The sequence below is a fragment of the Pleurodeles waltl genome, chromosome 7, assembly GCF_031143425.1.
Source record: "Pleurodeles waltl isolate 20211129_DDA chromosome 7, aPleWal1.hap1.20221129, whole genome shotgun sequence".
Lineage (NCBI taxonomy): Eukaryota > Metazoa > Chordata > Amphibia > Caudata > Salamandridae > Pleurodeles > Pleurodeles waltl.
The window spans coordinates 957393807-957416052 of NC_090446.1; the positions used below are offsets into that span (position 1 = coordinate 957393807).

General features: G+C 45.1%; 1 protein-coding gene across 3 annotated transcripts in view; it reads right to left on the reverse strand.

Moving 5' to 3' along the window:
- CYTH1 (cytohesin 1) overlaps nucleotides 1-22246 on the reverse strand; it is a 670960-nt gene that overhangs the window by 20287 nt on the left and 628427 nt on the right. The gene's annotated exons all lie outside the window — the stretch shown is intronic.

Consider the following 22246-nt stretch of genomic DNA (forward strand, 5'->3'; position numbering starts at 1 on the left):
TGGGCGTTTTAGGGGGAACCTGGTAGTGTCCAATGGGACACTTACCCTTGGGTGGCTACACCCACTAGAGAGACCACTTCCTGTGGGAAGGGTCACTTCCCTAAACCTCATTGGCTGTTTTCCTCCATTCGAAGATGGAGAAAACTGAATCTGAGGGTCTACTTCGCATGCCAGCCCTGAGGGGTGGTGCATGCTCAGTGAGGCCACTCCTCCTACCCTTTGTCTAGTTTCCCACCCAAAACAGAGGTTTGCAAGGGGGGGGGGGGGGGGAGCACTCTGCTGCTAGCAGCAGGCCTGGGCTCGAGTTTCAGGGGCTATAGCCCTTTGAAGCTCACCGCCAGAGTGTTGCACATTCCTGAAGGAGTGGGTGTTAGCTCCTCCACCCAAGAAGGGCATTGTCTTACAAACCAGAGAGCCATGGCTCTCCCCCAGGTTTGTAGAGTGGCTGTCTGGAGTGGCAGGCTGGATTAAACCAGTCAGCAACTCTGCCAGTTAGGGTTAGCTTTTGCAGGGGGCACACCTCTAAGGTGACCCCTGGGTACATTTAGGGATACATCCAATACTGGCACCAGTTTCGATTTATCATTCTGAGCTGTTTGATACCAAACAAACCAGGGTGCAGAGCAGCCATCATGTAACTGGGGAACTCGTGTTTGACCAGTGTCCAGTACATGCATTTAAAATGGCTGCTTTGTTCACTCACTATGCCCTAGGTTTGGCAAGGACAAAGTGGAGGTCTATTGCTCATGCAGCTATGCCCTCACATACAATATGGTGCACCCTGCCTTAGGGCTGAAAGGCCTGCCAGAGGGGTGTCTTATCCATAATATATTCAGTGTAGGGTGGACAGGGCACACAGAGGGTGTGCCATGTCGAGTTTGTCTTTTTAGGTGTGCCCCAGTGTAGGAGGCTGGCCTGGCTTGTACTGGGTACCAAGGGGTACTTACACTCCCTCTGTACCAGGTCCAGTTATCCCTTATTAGTGTAGAAGAGGTGTTTCTAGCAGCTTAGGCTGATAGAAGGTAGCTATAGCAGAGCAGCTTAGGCTGAACTAGGAGACATGCAAAGCTCCTACTATACCACTGGTGTCATATGCACAATATCATAAGAAAACACAATACACAGATATACTAAAAATAAAGGTACTTTATTTTTATGAAAATATGCCAAAAGTATCTCAGTGAGTACCCACAGTATGAGGATGCCAAATATACACTAGATATATGTACACAATACCAAAAATATGCAGTAATAGCAAAAGGAAGTAATGCAAGCAGTGTAAAGTTACAATAGATTGCAATAGGAGCACATAGGTATAGGGGCAACACAAACCATATACTCCAAAAGTGGAATGCGAACCACGAATGGACCCCAAACCTACGTGAGCTTGTAGAGGGTCGCTGGGACTGTAAGAAAACAGTGAGGGTTAGAAAAATAGCCCACCCCAAGACCCTGTAAGGTAGGTGTAAAGTGCACCTACAACCCCCAGAGAGCACAGAAGTCGTGATAGGGGGATTCTGCAAGGAAAACCAACACCAGCAAAGCAACAACAGTGGATTTCCGGACCTGAGTACTTGTGAAACAAGGGGACCAAGTCCAAGAGTCGCGACAGTGTCGAGAGTGGGCAGATGCCCAGGAAATGCCAGCTGAGGGTGCAAAGGAGCTGCCACCGGATGGAAGAAGCTTGGTGTTTTGCAAGAACGAAGAGGACTAGGAACTTCCCCTTTGAAGGATGGATGTCCCACGTCATGAAGAAGCTTGCAGAGGTGTTCCCACGCAGAAAGACCACAAACAAGCCTTGGTAGCTGCAAAGGTCGCGGTTAGGGTTTTTGGATGATGCTGTGGCCCAGGAGGGACCAGGATGTCGCCACTTGGATGAGGAGACAGAGGGGGCACCCAGCAAGTCAGGGAGCCCTCACAGAAGCAGGCAGCACCCGCAGAAGTACTGGATCAGGCACTTAGAAGAGGAGTGAACCGGAGTCCACCCGAAGTCAGAAAAGGGAGTCCCACAACGCCGGAGGACAACTCAGAAGGTTGTGCACTGCAGGTTAGAGTGTCGGGGACCCAGGCTTGGCTGTGCACGAAGGAAATCCTGGAAAAGTGCACAGGAGCTGGAGCAGCTGCAAATCATGCGGTACCCAGCAATGCAGTCTAGCGTGGGGAGGCAAGGACTTACCTCCACCAAACTTGGACTGAAGAGTCACTGGACTGTGGGAGTCACTTGGACAGAGTTGCTAGGTTCCAGGGACCACGCTTGTCGTGCTGAGAGGGGACCCAGAGGACCGGTGAGGCAGTCTTTTGTTGCCTGCGGTTGCAGGGGGAAGATTCTGTCGACCCACAGGAGATTTCTTCAGAGCTCCTGGTGCAAGATGGAGGCAGGCTACCCCCAGAGCATGCACCACCAGGAAACAGGCGAGAAAGCCGGCAGGATGAAGCGATACAAGGTTGCAGTAGTCGTCTTTGCTACTTTGTTGCGGTTTTGCAGGCGTCCTGAGCAGTCAGCGGTCGATCCTTTGGCTGAAGGTGAAGAGGGAGATGCAGAGGAACTCTGGTGAGCTCTTGCATTTGGTATCTGAAGAATTCCCCAAAGCAGAGACGCTAACTAGCCAGAAAAGGAGGTTTGGCTACCTAGGAAGGAGGATAGGTTAGTAAGAAAGGTAAGAGCCTATCAGAAGGAGTCTCTGACGTCACCTGATGGCACTGGCCACTCAGAGCAGGCCAGTGTGCCAGCAACACCTCTGTTTCCAAGATGGCACAGGTCTGGGGCACACTGGAGGAGCTCTGGGCACCTCCCCTGGGAGGTGCAGGTCAGGGGAGTGGTCACTCCCCTTTCCTTTGTCCAGTTTCGCACCAGAGCAGGGCTGGAGGATCCCTGAACCGGTGTAGAGTGGCTTATGCAGAGATGGGCACCATCTGTGCCCATCAAAGCATTTCCAGAGGCTGGGGGAGGCTACTCCTCCCCAGCCTTCACACCTATTTCCAAAGGGAGAGGGTGTTACACCCTCTCTCAGAGGAAATCCTTTGTTCTGCCTTCTTGGGCCAGGGCTGCCTGGACCCCAGGAGGGCAGAAACCTGTCTGAGGGGTTGGCAGCAGCAGCAGCTGCAGTGGAGACCCTGGAAAGGCAGTTTGGCAGTAACCGGGTTCTGTGCTAGAGACCCGGGGGATCATGGAATTGTCCCCCTAATGCCAGAATGGCATTGGGGTGACAATTCCATGATCTTAGACATGTTACATGGCCATGTTCTGAGTTACAATTGTGACGCTGTACATAGGTAGTGACCTATGTACAGTGCACAAGTGTAATGGTGTCCCCGCACTCACAAAGTCCAGGGAATTTGCCCTGGACGATGTGGAGGCACCTTGGCTAGTGCCAGGGTGCCCACACACTAAGTAACTTTGCACCCAACCTTCACCAGGTGAAGGTTAGACATATAGGTGACTTATAAGTTACTTATGTGCAGTGGTAAATGGCTGTGAAATAACGTGGACGTTATTTCACTCAGGCTGCACTGGCAGGCCTGTGTAAGAATTGTCAGAGCTCCCTATGGGTGGCAAAAGAAATGCTGCAGCCCATAGGGATCTCCTGGAACCCCAATACCCTGGGTACCTCAGTACCATATACTAGGGAATTATAAGGGTGTTCCAGTATGCCAATGTGAATTGGTGAAATTGGTCACTAGCCTGTTAGTGACTATTTGGAAAGCAGAGAGAGCATAACCACTGAGGTTCTGGTTAGCAGAGCCTCAGTGAGACAGTTAGGCATCACACAGGGAACACATACATACAGGCCACAAACTTATGAGCACTGGGGTCCTGGCTAGCAGGATCCCAGTGACACATAACAACCACACCTATAACATGGGGATTTCACTATGAACACTGCGCCCTGGCTAGCAGGATCCCAGTGGGACAGTGAAAACACCCTGACATATACCCACAAACAGGCCAAAAGTGGGGGTACCAAGGCTAGAAAGAGGCTACTTTCTCACACCCAGTACACTCAGCCTGCAATGGCAGAGCTGGGTGCAGGACCCTTTGGGGTGGCACAATCAGTGCTACTGCCTTCAGGGGTCTACTCTTAATATCTCTTACCCTGGGTACTGGGGTACCCATTTACTAGGGACATATAGGGGTATTTAAGAGTGTATCTAACTGTGCCAAACATCACAACAGATTTTGGGAAAGAGCTCTGGCCCAGGGAACCTGTTTAGCAGGGGCTGGGCACTACCAACTTCTAGAACACATTAACATCAGGCAAAATGCGGGGGCTAACCATGCAAAAAGAGGCCTCCTCTCACACTACCCCCATACGAAAGAGGATGAGACTACCCTTTCCCTAGAGAGTATTCATCTTCTAAGTGGAAGAACCTGGAGAGGCCATTTGCATTGGCATGGGCAGTCCCAGGTCTGTATTCCACTTTAAAGTCCATTCTCCCTGTAGGGAGATGGACAACCTAAGCAGTTTGGGATTTTCACCTTTCATTTGTTGTAGCCATCTGAGAGGCCTATGGTCAGTCTGAACAGTAAAGTGGGAGCCAAACAAGTATGGCCTCAAGTTTTTCAGGGCCCAAACCACAGCAAAGGCTTCCCTCTCTATGGCACTCCATTTTTGTTTTCTAGGGAGTAGCTTTTTGCTGATAAAAACGGGCTGGTCATGTCATCATCATTCCTTTGGGAGACTACATCCCCCAGAGCCCCTTTAACAGCAGGGTTAAAAGTGTAACCAGCTCTCCTGTTGCACGTGACACAGCAAAAGGCAAAAGAGGCCAGAGGACTGCAAGGCCCCAGGAGGGGACTACTTCTCCCAGCGTCTACAGTGTGAGGAGTAAGGAGGAAAAAGTCATGCGCTCCTCTTACAGCAGGGATAAAACTCTGCTAGCTTTTTGCATTTGCAGTGGGAGGCCAAGAGGACTACATGCCCCAGAAGGCAGAGGCTGAAAGTAGAGCCCACCCCCTGTAAAAGCTCTACTTATGCACACCTGTACTCCCACTATACGGGACTCAAGCTGGCTGACCCGCGAGACTTGAGGCATGATGGTGTCTATAAAGCCCACACAACAAAGAGGGTAATAAAACAACTGGAACAGTATAGACATTCCATGAACATTGATTATTTAAACATATAGGTATTGACCCGAGCCCCACTGGGCAGAGAATATCTACAAAAAAGCCTAAACGCCTAAGTGTGAACAAACTAGTATAGAGCTAAAGATAATCATAGCCACTCAATAACCGTGGTAGTTGGGACAAAATGTGGCAAAATGGACATATATGCCTAGATTCCCAAATCTATTGCAAGGAAGTAGGGAGGTCAGTAACTCTCTTAAGAATAAAATCATACACTGGATTAGACATATCTGCCATTGCTGTGATATGCTCAGACATGCAAGGAGCTACTCCATTTATAACGAACCTTATGACTACATAGCTTTCACCTTGGAAGTCAAGTCTTAGCGGATGGTTTGGGGGCCCTTGATTTAAATTTTGTTCCAATCAATGGTTCTTCAATCCAATTTAAGTTCAATGCTCCCTATTCTTCAATCCTCAGTATTTCAATGTCCCAGGATAGGGACTCCAAAACCTTGGTTAAGATAAAAATTGGGTCTGGAATGATTGATATAGATTGACTATACCTGATCCAGAGTACTTAATGCTAGATCAGAAACAGCTCAATCTGCTAACATATGATTCTAAGTCTTACTTTCAGATCCACTTTCTATCCTGGAACGTTGCAGGCCTCAAGTCACAGCTACATGATCCAACAGGGAGGGATTTTATAGATAAGCACCTTATTTGTATTTGTCAAGACAGCTGGGCAACTTCATTGGTCTACATAATGGAATATGTAAATTATATCACTGAAGCAAGACTTCTGGGAGCTGGGCCCCTGTCTGGAGGTGGCCTCATTACACTGTAAAATAGAGCTCTTAGATGTACATCCCCTGATATTCTTGGGAGACTTACTTTGACTACTGGTCCATTACTGAGGTTATTTAAAGTACAGAACGGTAGCTTCAGATGGAACAGACTCATCTAGTTTATAAAATGAAGACTCCTTAATAGAACACCTCGATGGACATTGTCCATGCTTTTATTGCAAGTGATTTGAATATGACCTTTGAGCCACTTACCTCAGTGAGTATTCTTTAAAAGTCAGGAGGATGAGGAATGGGGTATTCCTTCTCTTATGGCCCCTTCCCTAAAAAAGGTTCTCAACAGCTGCAGAACAGCAGGCAACATTTACTTTGTCACACAGGCTTCGTGCTTGTAATGGCCATTCCCCTGCAGATAGTGGTGCTACTTACACCTTTAAGATAGGCAGAAGCTCCAGTAAAATTGTTTTATTTCTGGATCTTCATCTACCGTCTCACATGCGAGACATGACTGAAGTCAGTAGACATGACAGTAACCATAATGCATTAGTTCCCTCCCTAAGTGATACTCCTCTCAAAGATTTGACAGTCTCCAATGATGTGTACGATAACCTAACGTTTTACACAAACAACAGAAGATCAGTCAAATGGAGATTCGTTATGGAGAGACTGGATGCCCTTGCAAAAATATACAACTTGGATATCACAGCACTTGAGCCTCATAAATAAACGCCAGCACCTGAGATCCCAATAATAGACAGCCATCTCTCCTTAATAATTTCCTTGAGGGATTGGTTTTATAAGGAAATCCCTGTCTGGCTAACAAAAATTAAAATAAATACTTTGGTATGACAGAAACTGTAGGAGAGCAAAATAAGAATTGATAAAAGAAGTCAAGAGTCACAAGTGAGTATTCACAGTGGAAAGCAGAAAGAATGACAGGTGGGTGCAAGATGCCCATAAAAGAAACAAACCTACAGAAATTGTCAACAATTCACCCAGTATCACTAGCAGTAGAAATATACCAAGGTCAATGCTTGGGTGCTGCTCTGTATGGTGCAGAACTACAGGGGACTGTAATCTAACCAGCTTAGTTAAAAAGTGCTCCTCTGACTCCCCTACATCTTGAGCTAAGGTTGAAGAACATAACACGTCGCAAACTTAAGCCCAAACTATTGTATTGGATGAGACTATGGATTAATAAACCATACAGAAGTCTTGCATTGAATTAAAGCCCTGGGTAGTGATTGAAAACTTATTTAGTTGCCTATGTAAAATCATGGTTTTATCAACTGAAATTACACTAGGATTTTATAACCAGATACTGATTTGATTGTTTTAGCTATATCACAATTCGTGCACTTAGCATGGGGGTTAAGATACAGTCTAAGTGGTCAAACATGAAGAAAGCCTGTTGTATACTGTTCTGTCACACGCTGTGATTTTATTGAATTGCCCTCATATTTATTTTGCAGTAGGATGAGGATGGTTTTTTTCTTGATGTTGATTGACTCATGTATAAAGCGCTGAGTTTGATGTGATTTAATATATGTATATTCACATTTTATTTGATCATATATTTGCAATATTGGTATTTATATGTGGTGTTTGTATGTTGTATGTGGCTTTTATCCCAAAATAAACATTTACTATTAATTATAACATCAATCATAAAATTGCTGAGGCTTTTTGGTCCCTGCCTTGTGCGTCACTTTGTTGAGGAGGTCGTTCTGTAGAGATGGGGTCAGAGGAACAGACTCGGGGCGACCAGCCATTGCCATGTAGGTTAGCTACTGAGACACCTCATAGAAGGTTAGTGGGCCCCTCAACCAGCCATATTCTCCACATGTAGCCTTCAACTCTCCACATGCAGCCTTCACCAGAAGCGCTACTGCAAGAACTGCCGACAGAGAAAAGAGTCTAAAATCACTGAATAATTTCCCACTTTGGATGAGAAGATGTTGGCGGCCAAGGCTCTTGGGAACAAAAGGATGAAGCTTGTTTTATTTGCAGTATGCTGCTGTGCTGGTAGGAATTTAAAAAATGGAAAAAACTAAACAGTCACTGAAGTAAGTGTTTTCATGCACTGCTTTTACCACGATGCACTGGGGTGAACTGAGTGCTGGGATGTGAGGCTGTGTGCCCCCAGGCTCTTCATCAAAAAGGCTCCCTTGAGGTCAATGAACTGAGGAGCTCTGGCTGATGCACCTGTGCCCAGCGGGTGGTACAGAGACCCGCAAAGACGTTGGGCAGCATTTCCAGCAACCCCAAAACAATGTGTTGCTTTCTTTTTTAGAAGGAGTACTATCCTGACATACACGTCTAGAGAGACAGCACTGGCCGGACCACGAAGGGTGAAAAACGAAACACTGTCCCCGAAGTAAGTGTTATCATGCACTGCATTTACCAAGATGCACGGGGGAGAACTGAGAGCTGGGATGTAGGGCAGTGTGCTCCCACCCTCTGTTTGATATTACTCGTTATCTGACAAGATCTGATGCATTTTCAAGTTTCAGTATAAAAATTGCATCATTTATACACTTGTAGCAATTGAGATTAAATGTGGAGAAAAGCACAGGTAGTGAACATTAATAACCAAACAAGATAGGAGCAATGACCTCAGGGTATGGGAGGTGTGGAATTGAATTATTTAGAGGACAAGGGAACAAGTGAGAAGATTAGAAATCTGTCAGTTAGGTAAGAGGCGATCCATTTACAACAATTCCTTGAAGTCCAATGTCATCAAGTCCTTTTAGGAGCATAGGGTGATTAACAGTATCAAAAGCTGATGTTACGTCCAGAAGGAGTGGCAGCACTGCACCAATTGAGTCACCCCTAGTTTTTATATCCCATGTACCTATCAATGCTGCTTTAACTCTGCGCTGCCAAGGCTGATCCAGTATGACTGCTTGAAAGCAGATACTGATTTGATTGTTTTAGCTATATCACAATTCGTGCACTTAGCATGGGGGTTAAGATACAGTCTAAGTGGTCAAACATGAAGAAAGCCTGTTGTATACTGTTCTGTCACACGCTGTGATTTTATTGAATTGCCCTCATATTTATTTTGCAGTAGGATGAGGATGGTTTTTTTCTTGATGTTGATTGACTCATGTATAAAGCGCTGAGTTTGATGTGATTTAATATATGTATATTCACATTTTATTTGATCATATATTTGCAATATTGGTATTTATATGTGGTGTTTGTATGTTGTATGTGGCTTTTATCCCAAAATAAACATTTACTATTAATTATAACATCAATCATAAAATTGCTGAGGCTTTTTGGTCCCTGCCTTGTGCGTCACTTTGTTGAGGAGGCCGTTCTGTAGAGATGGGGTCAGAGGAACAGACTCGGGGCGACCAGCCATTGCCATGTAGGTTAGCTACTGAGACACCTCATAGAATGAGTTTGCCTAGGAAAGAGTCACATGATTCCAATCCGTAGTTGGAATGGTTAGAAGGATCAAACCTATGAGCTTTTACAGTTTTATGTAAACAATGTTGAGTTAACTCTGGGAGGTTCCAGTTGCCATGGCGTGGTTGACAATGGCTCTCGCTGGAACGGCAGCAGAGCTTCTGAGATGAATGTCCTTGAATATTTAGGAGTCGAACATAGTTCAGATGGCGATCTGGCTGAGTGACATGCCTTTGCAATATTTGTAGTGTCTTTGAGGTTAGCGCCATCAGCATCAGAATTGTTTTCCTAGTTAGTGGTGTCATCGAGTGAAACAGATTGCCCTCTGCTTTATTCTCAACTTATAACTCTGTGCCCTTTTAAATTTACAGTCAACGTGTGAGAAATTGGGTTGTTGGTTGATGGGGGTGTGAGCCCTTCTCAAGTAACAGCCACAATCCTGGTCGGGGTGGGTGAACCACAACAGTCACTAAATTAACCTGTACTCAACACACTGTAAGCTTGGCACAAAAAACAGGCTTAACTTAGAGGCAATGTCTAAAATATGTATGCAGCACACAAACAGTAAAAACACAACACATTAAAAATCCCACACCAATTTAGTAAAAATCGAATACATTATTTGACACCAAAATGACAAAATTCTAATCAGTAGAACAGAAGGTAAGCAATTTTAAAATATATCTTAGCGCCTAATGACAGAAAGCACCACACTTGGTTATCTGATTGTGTGAAACCGGGTGAAAGTAACAAGTTTAGGACGACTGCGATGAAGCATGGGTCAGATGCAGGGACCAGTTTAGCCCTACTGAAAAGTTACCTTATAAAGTCTGGCACGTAGAGTTCTATTTGCTGTGAAGACCACGAGGAGCAGGAAGAGCATCGCAGACAGTTGTCACTCTAGCACAAAGATCCTGTTAGGATTCGTGGACAATCATTGCTAAAGATCTGTGTTGGCAATCACTGTGGGCGGTCAAAACTGTAGCTAGAAGTGCAGATCTTGAGTTTCTAGTCGTCACGTAGAGTCGCGTTCACCAGAGCTTGGAGTAAACGTTTGGTGTGGAATGCAAGATCTTGGCACAAACAGGCCCATTCGAGGTCACAAAAGAGCCCAAACCTTTGGGATTTCTACTTTTTGAGAAGGAGCTCAACTGATACCACACCTATGGTCCAGGACCTGGGAGGCATCTCTTGGAGATCAGGTATGTACTTACTCCAGCAGAGGCCAGCAGGGCTCAGGCAGTCAGATGGGCAGCTGCAAAGAGACTTATCGAGCTTGCAGTGTCCCTGTACCGCAGAAAAGGAGGTCAGCCAGCTGACCCCTGGAGTTGCATCAGCCTAGGATCAGGTGCAGTCCTCCACAGACAGGACATGCCCCAGGCAGCAGGGCAGTCCACTAGCAGAAGGGCAGTTCTTCTGTAGTCTCCACAGGCCCAGAAGTGTATTGGAGAGTGGGTCTTAGGGTCCTATTTTTATACCTGGTGTCCCCTTTGAAGTGGGAGAAACTTTTGAATTCTTCTTCTCACAGAATTGCCTGTAATTTCCTGTCTTCCTGCCCTGATCCCAGTCTGCCTGCAGGCACAATATGCTAGTGTGAAGTTCTTTTAATGTAAGAAAAGAGGCACAGTCTTTTGAAGTGCAAGTGAGACTGTGTATACGTAGTCCTTCTATTGTGTGGCTGTCTGGGAGACATACACAAAGGACAACTGCACCTAGCAATATGACATAAACAGGCTGCAGACACAAAATGTTTAGGACAAAAAAAATGCCAACTTATTAAAAGTGGCATTTTCAGAATTGTGATTTAAAATCCAACGTTGACAGTAAAGAGGATTTTAAATCACAATTTATCAGACACAAAGCTTAACTTCCTTGCATGCTCCCAATCACAAGTCAGCCCTTATTAAATGTAATACAGTAATTTATTGGAGTCCTACGCGACAGGTAGGCCTCACAGAAGTGAAAAACGAATTTGTGAATCTTTCACTATTGGGATATGTAAAAATAAAAAGTACCCATCCAATCTTTTAAATACAATGCAATCTGCCTTATGTGCTGTCTACGACCTACCCTCGGGGTGACTTATATGTATTAAAAAAGGAGTTTATGCCTGGCAAGGGAATTATTCGCGAAGTCGAACTGGCATTTTAAAACAGGCTGCAATGGCAGGCCTGAAACATGTTTAAGGGTTTCTTAAGTGAGTGGCACATTAAGTGCAAAAAGCACAACAAGTGCTGCAGGCCCACTAGTGGCGTATCAAACAATGTTTCTCCTTGATTCAGATTTATGCCAAATCAAAAAGTCTATAACTGCATAAATGTTCATAAAATAAACTCAAACATGGAGATGAACACAAAAACATTTAGGCCCAAACAAAGCAGTTGTTTAATAAAGGTCATTTATTGATCATAATTGCATGACAATAAGTCACTCAGTACAACCATAAGGTGCTCCATAAATGTTAAGTGCAAAATGTACCTATTTATAGTATAACGGACAAAATACCCTGTCACAAAGTGCAATATAGCCAACAGCACTTGTAATACGTTGTATGAGATAATTACCATGTTTGTGATGAGGTATTCCCTATGCCAAACTCTAAATAATACCCTCATTCTTGGAGGGGATGTCCCATGCTTGGTCTTCTGATGGGAGTTTTTTATGAGCATATGGATGCCATAAAGCTGATGTACAATAAAGAGTAGTGGGCATCATGGATGACATTTATAAAGTTTCCAGAGCAATTGGAAAGGAATTGCATTATTGATCTTGAAGTCAGAATATGGTTAAGCTCCTCAGTTAAGATCTCTGGCAGGTCAGGCAAAGGCAACAGCATCTTCCCTGGCCTCTGGGTCAACTTCACAGAATATGCCCCCAATGCTGGGGCTAGTGAGAGATACCCTAACTGAAATATAAATCCTTGGTGATGAGAAAGGGTATTTCAAAGCGCCTGATGCCAAGGACTGTTGAATGGGTATGTTGGGGCCCTTGAAATAGACTGGTATAGAGGCAGTAACAAAACAGCTTGTGGGTTTTTCCACTAGAAGAGTGGGGAATCATCCTTCAGATGAAAAAGGTCTCTTAGAGCCAAATGAGAAGACTTTCCAAACTTGTTGGAGATGGCCCTCTCCACTTTTTGCCTTCTTTCCCCTACTTTTGCTGGAGTTTTGCCTTTGTTGTCGGGACTCTGTGCACTTTACCACTGATAACCAGTGCTGAAGTGCTTGCACTCTCTCCCTAAAACAGGGTTTAATTGGCTTATACCCAACTGGCATATTTAATTTACTTGTAAGTGAGTGGTATACCATATACCCAGCGCCTGTAAATTAAATGCTAGCAGTGGGTCTGCAGCACATATTGTGCCACCCACTTAAGTAGCCCCCCTAAACATGTTGCAGGCCAGCCATCGCAGCCTGAATGCAGTGTCCTACTACTGTGTCGACCTGGCATTTAAACCCTTTCCAAGCCTTAAATTCCCCTCTTACTACATGTGTGCAATCCCTAAGGTAGGCCATAGGTATCCCATAGGGCAGGGTGCTATGTAATCAAAAGGTAGGACATGAGACAATGAGGAGTGATTATGGCGATATTAACTGCACTGGCGCTGCCAAATGCCAGAGAGCCCGGGTGGAGTGTAGTGGCCTGCCACACCCTTGCACAACGTTGGGCATAATCCCCATCAAGCTACGGACCACGGGGAGGCCAAAGACTAACAAAGTAAGCGCTGTGCTCCCCCAAAACAACCCCCTGTCTTCACTTTACCGCAGCAACAAGGAGCTGGGTGCCCGTGGCATGAAAAGATTACCACTCATTCCCTGCGCAGGCCCAAGGACTTAGGGGACCCCCTGTGCTTTCACCCACTCCCACACGCTTTTGCCTCGTTAACTGAAGCCACTGATGAGAGGGCTATCGGGCCCCCGAGGGGGCATGCTGCAACTCATGAAGACCGTGTGATGCTGGGGTGGGGCCAGCTCCAGATGCACAAAATGGGGGCTGAACAATGCAGTTCTTTAGTGGAAAGGTGCTTAACTTTGCAAACACCACCATAGGAAACCAGGAGCACGATCAGTGACCCGGCACAACACTCTCTAACTCCCAGAGACTATCCCACTGAGTGAGGAAAGCAAGATTGCACACACACCTCCATCGAGGGCATTTCGTGTGTCTGGCACGTTATTCACCTGAGAATGGCTGCCCAGTAACTTCACCTCCTGAGCTACTCTGGGACCCTGGAGCTCCCCTTCTGTTTCGGGGACAGCGGTGCTCCACACTTCTACCTGGGGTATAGGAGGGTGGGGGTGAGGGCAACGTCATGTGGAATACAGGACACACATCAGAGGTCTCCTTGTTGATGAACACCGGCAAATCCACACAACCCGGCTGCTATCTCCCCTCCCATCTTGGTGGTACCTAATCCCACCCCCACCCCGCACCTCAGCCTACTGACTGGCCCAACACGAGGCACCTAAAAGTACCCGGAAGTGCTACTCCGCCCCCCTTATACCTTTGTCAGTAGCCACACTCTACATCCCTCCCAAAAAACCTCAAATGAATAGTGTTTAGCTATTTTTAACCGACTTAAGCACAAGACTCGCACCCATCGACAAGCATAAAATGGACATGGCTTTAACTAAGGGGGACCTCCTATCCTCCCTTCAAGACTTCAAGAAGGAACTACATAAAGAACTTAAGGCCGACTTTGCAACTTCTCTGGGGGCTCTCCGATACAATCTTAGTTCCAAATTCAACACTCTACAACAGAACCTGGACTCTACTTGAGCGTGGTCAGTTGACCTTAATACTACCTGCCAAACCCTGACACGAGTAGAGCGCCTAGAGAGCTCCTCCGACAACCTTAAATCACAACTTTACGCGTCTGAAATGCAAGGACCTGGAGAAACAACCCCAACGCTGCAAAATTAGGTTGCGGAGTCTGGAGCAGGGAGCGGATCGAAAGGTACTCTAAAGCAAATGTTTTATGTGGCACAAGCATTAATGCGATCTACTCAACTGCGATCCAAGTATTGGCAAACCTGGTTCCCACTTGTTTCAGTTTTGCTGTTAATTTTTTATTCCCTGACTGAGACCTTATCGATATGCTGGGGTCGAAAGATGGTCAGGGACACAGATAGGGCAGCTCGGGTGATGGGATGCAGAATAACTTCGAGGGGAGAGGCAGGGCAAAAGCCATTAAATAAAAAGAACCAACTACCACAACAATGGTGTTGACTGTAATGACTTGGAACGTTAAAGGCCTTAACTCTCTGGCCAAACAGCACAAATTGTGGAAATACCTTCTAGATAGGAGACACAATGTAGTGGCTCTGCAAGAGACCCATCTCAAATGAAGCGATGAAGGCAGGCTGCGCCACAAAGCCTATCCTGTGATATACCGATCTTCCTCACCCACCAAACAAAATGGAGTAGCCTTTCTCTTTCATTCCTCTCTTAAATTCTAACCCCTGGACAGTAAAACAGACAAGGAGGGCAGAATACTGCTAGTGAAGGGGAAATTATTAGGCAGGATGTACACTGTGGCTTCGATCTACACCCCAAACTCTGTGCAAACCACTTTCCTCCATTTATGTCTCACTTTTTTGAGGGGTTTTGCAGAAGGTGACATTATACTTATGGGTGATTTTAACCTTACGGGGGAACCCACGCCTAGATAGCATACACCCACCAGGTGTCAATTCAGAGTTTCACAAAAACGCTTAAACAATCAATTCAATCTTTGTGCTTGATCGATGCATGGCAGACATCACACCCTACTACTAGGGACTACACTTTCTTTTCACACTCCGATTGCTCTTACTCGCGGATGGACTACATGTTTATCAGCCAGACTTTAGAGTAGGCCACCTTGGAGATTAACTTTGATCCTATTGCACTACACAACCACACCCTGTCGAACTGACACTAGATTGGGCAGCCCCTACACCTAAACTCGGTCACTGGTTCTTACCAGGGTTTCTTACCAGGGACTGTCTCTTCCGAGGCAAAATAAGCAAAACTATCTGAAAATTCTTTTAATTGAATCACCCCCAGGACACCAACCTATCTACTAGATGGGATGTCTTCAAGGCCGTGATTAGTGGCAAATGCATTTTCCTCTTGTCATCATTAACTAAACAAAAGACACAAGACCGACTAGCTCTCGTAACAGAGCTCCAACTAGCAGAACAGGCCCATAAAGCCACCCCCACTCTCTTACTGTAGATGAAGGTCACAGCTCTGAGGGAGAACCTGAATGCAATGTAAACAAATAGAACCAAATTCACTCTATTGCACCTTAAATACATAAAATATGATGGGGGAACAAAGTAGGCACTCATTTGACAGGCCAGCTACAAATCATACATGAGAAGAACTATATTAGCCCTATCCACAAAGAAACCGGGGTGCTGGCTACATCTGAGCAACATAAGGCAAAAGCCTTCCATGATTTTGTATAAAACCCTATGTACATCTCAGATGCCCTGCGAAGCGACTCAATCAGAATACTTCGAAGAGGTTGAGCTACCTCAAGTGTCAGCAGATCAGAATGAGGAGCTGGGCAGCCTGACTGGGGAGGATGACATAGAGATGGCTATAGCTGCTCTCAAGGTAGATAAACCTCTGGGACCCAATGGGTTTACGGAACAACTAATACCTCACCTTACACACTTATTTCACCATATGGTTACTCCCTCAATGAGTGCAGCACTCATCTTGGTTATTCCTAAACCAGTGAGAGGGGGAGAACCTCATTATTGCGCTTCGTATAGGCCCATGACCCTGTTACATTTGGACTCAAAAATCTTCACCACGAGCCTGGCCACTATATAGGAGGGCGTTTAACCAAAGTTAATTCACCCAGACCAATTGGGCTTTATTTGAGGGAGACAAACACATGATAACCTGAGGAGGGTGGTGCACTGGTCCAAAAGGCTACCAAAAAACAGATTCCAGCAATACTTTTGCTGCTTGACCTTGAAAAGGACTTCGACCGGGTGGACTGGTCCTTTCTGTTTCATACTCTCCACAAATTTGGCATTAGCGAACACTTCATTGTCATGGTCCAGGAGAAGTATGCAAATCCTCTCTCACGAGTGATGGCTAATGGGTGGTCTCAGAATTTTTAAAACTGCTCTCCCCAGTTTTATTTGCGCTCACGTTAGAACCCCTGGCTGCCAAAATAAGGGCTACACTGGAGAAGCGAGGTATCCCCTGTGGCGTGGTGGACCATAAAATTTCACTTTTTGTGGATGATGTGCTACTTTCTTTTACCTCCCCTTCTACATCACTGATAGCCCTACAAGAAGAATTGGCCTGCTTTGAAACTGTGGCAGGCTACCGTATAAATCTGCTTAAATCTTTCCTTCTTAGCCTGATCCTACCCACACCAAAGATAGAGTCACTAGTGACCATGACTCCCTTTCAGTGGGCGAAAAAGGACATCCCTGATCTCTATCGTGCCATTTTCCTCCTACTCCCTGTCAGCTCAAACTAGACCTTAAAACCTGGGATCCCATGTACCTATTCTGGCTGGGCTGCATTAACACAGTTAAAATGGTGGTCCTGCTGCGCATTCTAAACCTCTTCCACAGACCCCTAATCGATTTGCCCCTACAGTTTTTCTCAGAGCTCCATTCACTGGTGATACGTTTCATTTGGCAAGTCCTTAGGGCCAGTCTCCCTTATAAACAACTGAGACTACCAAAAGAGACAGGTTGCCTTGCCTTACCCGACTTCACTTGGGCAGTGCAGTTGAGAGTAATTTCTCAGTGGGCACTGAGAAAAAAAATCAGACAAACATTGTCTCTATGTGGTCAGAGCAGTAGTTGTCCGATGTGTGTGGGATGTTCTATGGAAACAGAAACCTGATCGACCCCTGAACGCATACCTAAGCATGCCTACCGAACAACCCTTAAAATGTGAAACACTGACTTAGGTGCCAGGATGGGCCACAATTTAGTCCCCCTATACTCCCATTCACTTCAACCCTACCTTCCCCCAACCTTAACGCAAGGCCCCTTTGATCTGTGAAAAGAGGAAGGCTGCCTCACCATCTCTGACCTATACCACGGGTGGGGCATTCTTACCTTTGAACACTGCCAATGTAATTTTGGCTTACCCAACTCCGTAAGATATCATTACACTCAATTGAAACATAGGGTCACCAACCTGAAATAGGCCTGGCAGCCACTAGGGATCTTTCCCCTGTCAAAACATTTGTAAGACTAACGGGAGGCGCCAAAGGCTCTATCTCTTTCTTTTATGCCCATCTGCTTGAGACCTTCTCCTCAGCCACACCATGCCATGTACATTGTGGACTTGCATCCTCAGTGGCCCAATTTCAGAGAAACAGTGGCAGAAACTATGGAAAGACATCCCCAGATTTAGTCACTCCCTGGGACTTAGAGAAGCTCATTATAAAATTCTTTTGGATTGGTACCTCTATTCCACCAAACTAAAAACATTCTATCCTAAGACATCTGATTTATGATGGAGAGGTTGTGGGCTACTTGGTGACTTCCGACACATTTGATGGGACTGTCCAGTCATTCAGCCCTTCTGGGCAGAAATTCTGGCACAAACTAAAACTATACTGGGCTATCCCCTTCCATCTGCACTGGGCTTTGCTCTGTTGGGTATGCAGGATGAAACTTTATATTGCCAAACCTCAAGCGACCGCTCCATTATGTGGCTCTGTTTGGATGTTGCTAAGAAAGTCTTAGCGGCAACATGAAGAAAACCACAGCACCCTCACTCACACAATAACACGGCGGGCTTTGGCAAGCACTGACGATGGAAAGAATGGCAGACATCCTACAGGATAAACACAAGAATTTTGAACATCAATAGGGGGCACTAGTTACTTTCATATCGGAGGTACTCCCACTTGCAGCCTGTCCCACTCACATGAGAGCACTGCATCTCTTTTAATTCTGATCCTCCCAGAAGACCTGAAGGTCACCCCCTATGACCTGTGCTCACTCCTACAAAACCCTAGCTCCACCAAATCACTCCCTACATATGGCACCACTATGATTTCAATACTTTCTCTCATGGATTATTTTCAGGATTTTTTTAAAGGTTTGAGGGGGGATAATGCTGGGCACTAGATTTGCTAAAACTACTAACAATGATACGTTAGACCATGATTATTTTTTTAGCAGTAATGTTTTCACAGCAACTGTTTGTGTTATTAACACCCTGAAGTCATGTTAAATGACTTCCTTCAGCTGCATTACCTCTGTACAGTATTGTGCCCTGTAAAAATTCAATAAAGATAGTTTGCCCAAAAATGTTATGGCATATACTTTTAAGTTTTACATGTTCTGGCAGTAAACAAAAAAAACTCCCTAATTTGTTTCCCCCCCAACTGTGATGCCTCCCTCCCAAAGGATAACATTGGGAATTCCTTACTACATCTAATAAGCTGTAACTCCTAAATGAGAGGAGGAAGAGATGTCATGTTTGTTACCTATGAACTTGTAATAATAAATCATCTTTAATGGTAAAGTCAAATTGATCATTACAAGTTTGAAAATGCCACTTTTAGAAAGTTGTCATTTTTCTTTCCTTAGCCCTCTGTGCCCGGCAGCCTGTATTAGGTAACATGGCTGGGTGTAACTGACAAGACTTTGTGAATCCCCCATCACACAATAGTGGGATTAGCAGAGCATGAATAGCCCATCAACTGGCAAGATGGGAGGGGACGGATGGAGCTGAGCACAGCCCTACTTGTACCTGAATAGGCTTTGTTCCATCTCCTCACAATTGAGTTAATGACCCTGTATTGTCAGTGCAGTCAGCTTGGAGCTGGGGAGGGACGAAACTACCAGAATGTCCAAGAAACTTTTCAGAAACTTCTACCACCTTCTAGAAGCATCACACAAGGGTATAAAAATAGGACTCTCAGACTCACTCTTCAGTTCACTACTGGACATGAGGAAGGACTCTCAGAGGACTGCCTGCTGCAGTGGCTGCTGTGCACTCTGCCAAACTGCTGCTGTACCTGGAAGAACTGTTTTGCTGCCTGGAGCCTGCCTTGAACCCTCAGAGGCCAGCCCTCCTGTTGAGGCCTGCATTGTCATCTGCACCCAGGACTTTCAGAAGAGACTCCAATGGCGTTTGTTGGCCTCCTGCTCAAAGCCACAGGGACATAACAGGCTCCCACCGTTTTGAACTTGCACCTGGATCCAGCCTGAGTGAGTTCTAAATCCCAAAGAGGTCTCCATAAACTCCTGGACCCTTCGTTAAGTTGCTAAACGTGACCAGATGGCCAATTTCCAAAACTGAGGATCTAAACACAATTTTACCAAAAAGTGCTCAGAGAGTCTGGGACCAACCTGCTCGCTTATCCGCCCGAGATGCACTGCTGGTCAGACTGACTTTGCAGTCTCTTCCGCTATGATGTTCTCCACAGCTGAAAATCCATTTCAGTGGTCCGTCACCAAAAGAGTATCTGACCGCGTGGAACTGTCTTCGGCTACATCCTTCTGCCTTGTCCCACTGGAGATTTTTGACTTCCATCTCAGCAACTGTACTGCCATTTGTTAAGTTTTGTTTTGACCAATGACTTTGTGTTTCACCACTGCGCATATTAGTTGCTCAATGTTCACCAGTAGCACATGGTATGTTTTGTTCAGTTTAGCCGCCTATGGGCTTTGACATTGCATTAGCCATTACATTCTGTATTCTGCCTATTGGCTTTGACATGCTGTATCCAGTTTAGCCGCCTATGGGCTTTGACATTGCATTAGCCATTACTTTCTGTATTCAGTTTAGCCGCCTATGGGCTTTGACATTGCATTAGCCATTACATTCTGTATTCTGCCTATTGGCTTTGACATGCTGTATCCAGTCTAGCCGCCTATTGGCTTTGACATTGCATTCCTATTGGCTTTGACATGATGTATTCAATTTAGCTGCCTATTGACTTTGACATGCTATTAGATATTCTGCCTATGGGCTTTGACATGATATTATATATTGCATTTTGTATTCAGCTTAACTGCCTATTGGCTTTGACATGATATTATACATTGCATTTTGTATTCAGCTCAGCTGCCTATGGGCTTTTGACATGATATAAGACATTGCATTTTGTATTCAGCTTAGATGCCTATTGGCTTTGACATGACACTAGACATTGCATTTGATATTTAGGTTAGCTGCCTATTGCCTTTAACGTGGAGTTAGACATTGCAGTTGATAATCCAAGCTGTATTTTTCCAAGCTGTGTTTTTGCACCAGAGAACCAAGATGTTTTTCTCACAGTAGACTAGACATGATAAGAGAGAGTACATGGGTGTTGTTTTTCTTCGCTTGAGCTTGGGAACAGGAGTAGTCTTGGAGACCTGGCCAGTCTCCAAAAGGCTTGCTCAGTTTCCCAGGTCTGAGAGGAGGGGGCACACCTTTGTAACGAATGTAACAGGCTGCAGAGAGTCAGATTCGAATCTGCCGGACCTCGTGCTGGAGCTTGGCGCCAGCTGCCAGCAATCCCGTGTGGGTAGATGAATCTCTTTCTCGCGGCTGACAGGGGTCATCAGCTTGCAGACCTTAGAAAGATGAAGCTGTAAATAGTTTCCCACACGGTGAAGTATTTGTTTTGCTTTGCATTCAATATCTTATAAATATAACCTGCTGTGTATATTGCAAACTGATATATTTTGTTTGATTAACGCGGACTTGAAAGCTACTAATTCGTCATTCATAAATATTGTGGTTGGGGAAGAATTAACAACAATAAAAGTCTTCTTTGACCTCAGAAGTGCATTTCTGTTGTGTTATGTTAGTGCTTAGAAACTAGATAAGAGGAAAGCACTACAGCAACTAAGTCCGAAGGTAAAAACCTTCACCGCTGCTTCGCTCCATGGCTATCCAACAACAATGGTTCCGCCTCGGGCACTTCTGCAGCCGCGATCTGCTGAACTTCTACCTTCTCAGATACTGTCTCTTAAAAAAAAGTTAATGTCTGAAGGTAAGCTCTGATCAGGCCGAACTCACTTTGTGTATCCAGCCTGCGCTCCATCGTGGTCAGCCTAAACTTTTGACTTTGCCCTGGTCTAGCGTGACGAGATGTATGCAGTTGACACTATTCTACTTTAAGCACTATTTTGAACCTTAAGCCTTGAAAACTCATAACCACAGTTCTACTGATGGATTTTTGTGTCAGATAATTTATTAAAATGTACTCTATTTTTCTAAATTTGTTTGGGATATTTTATTGTGTTGTGTTTTCACTTCATTACTGTTTGTGTGCTGCATAAATACTTTACTCATTGCCTCTAAGTTGATCCTGGCTGCTTTTTGTTCCAAGCTACCCAGGGTTAAGCACAGGTTAATGTAGTGACTTTGTCGTTCACCCTGCAAGGGACTGTGGCTGTTGCTTGTCCAGGCTCGCAGCCCAGTCAACCAACAACCCAATTTCTCACACAGCTATAATTGCTTGGCTCTCAAAGCAAGCTTAATGGCCATTCTTCAATCTTTTCAAAAAAGATATCTCTTTCATGGAGTTAATGTAACAGGCAGTCCACATATATGTTATAGTTAGACATTTTCCCACCACTGGAAAAACACCTGTGAAGGACAGCAGGAATAAAGACTTGGAGCATAGATGAAGGAACAAACACCACCTGAGAATCCATTGAAAACATTTCCTAATCTTTGTGAAAAACAGAAGGCAATTAATGTGAAAAGACGATGAGGGAACATGAAAAACCTCGACAAAAATGAGCATTCAATCCAACAGAAAAAAAGACTTCTGAAAGTTATGGATGTTTTGAATTACTGATCAGTGACTTGAAATTTAACTACTTGCCTCACTCACTGCGATTTATGAGGGGCTAGGGTACCTCCCAGAATCCCAAAATTAGCCAGATCAGCCTCTTAGACTTGAGCAGTCCAGGTAGATGCAAAGTATTCTTAGCGTTGTTTTTTTATTTTCAAGCCTAACTTGCTG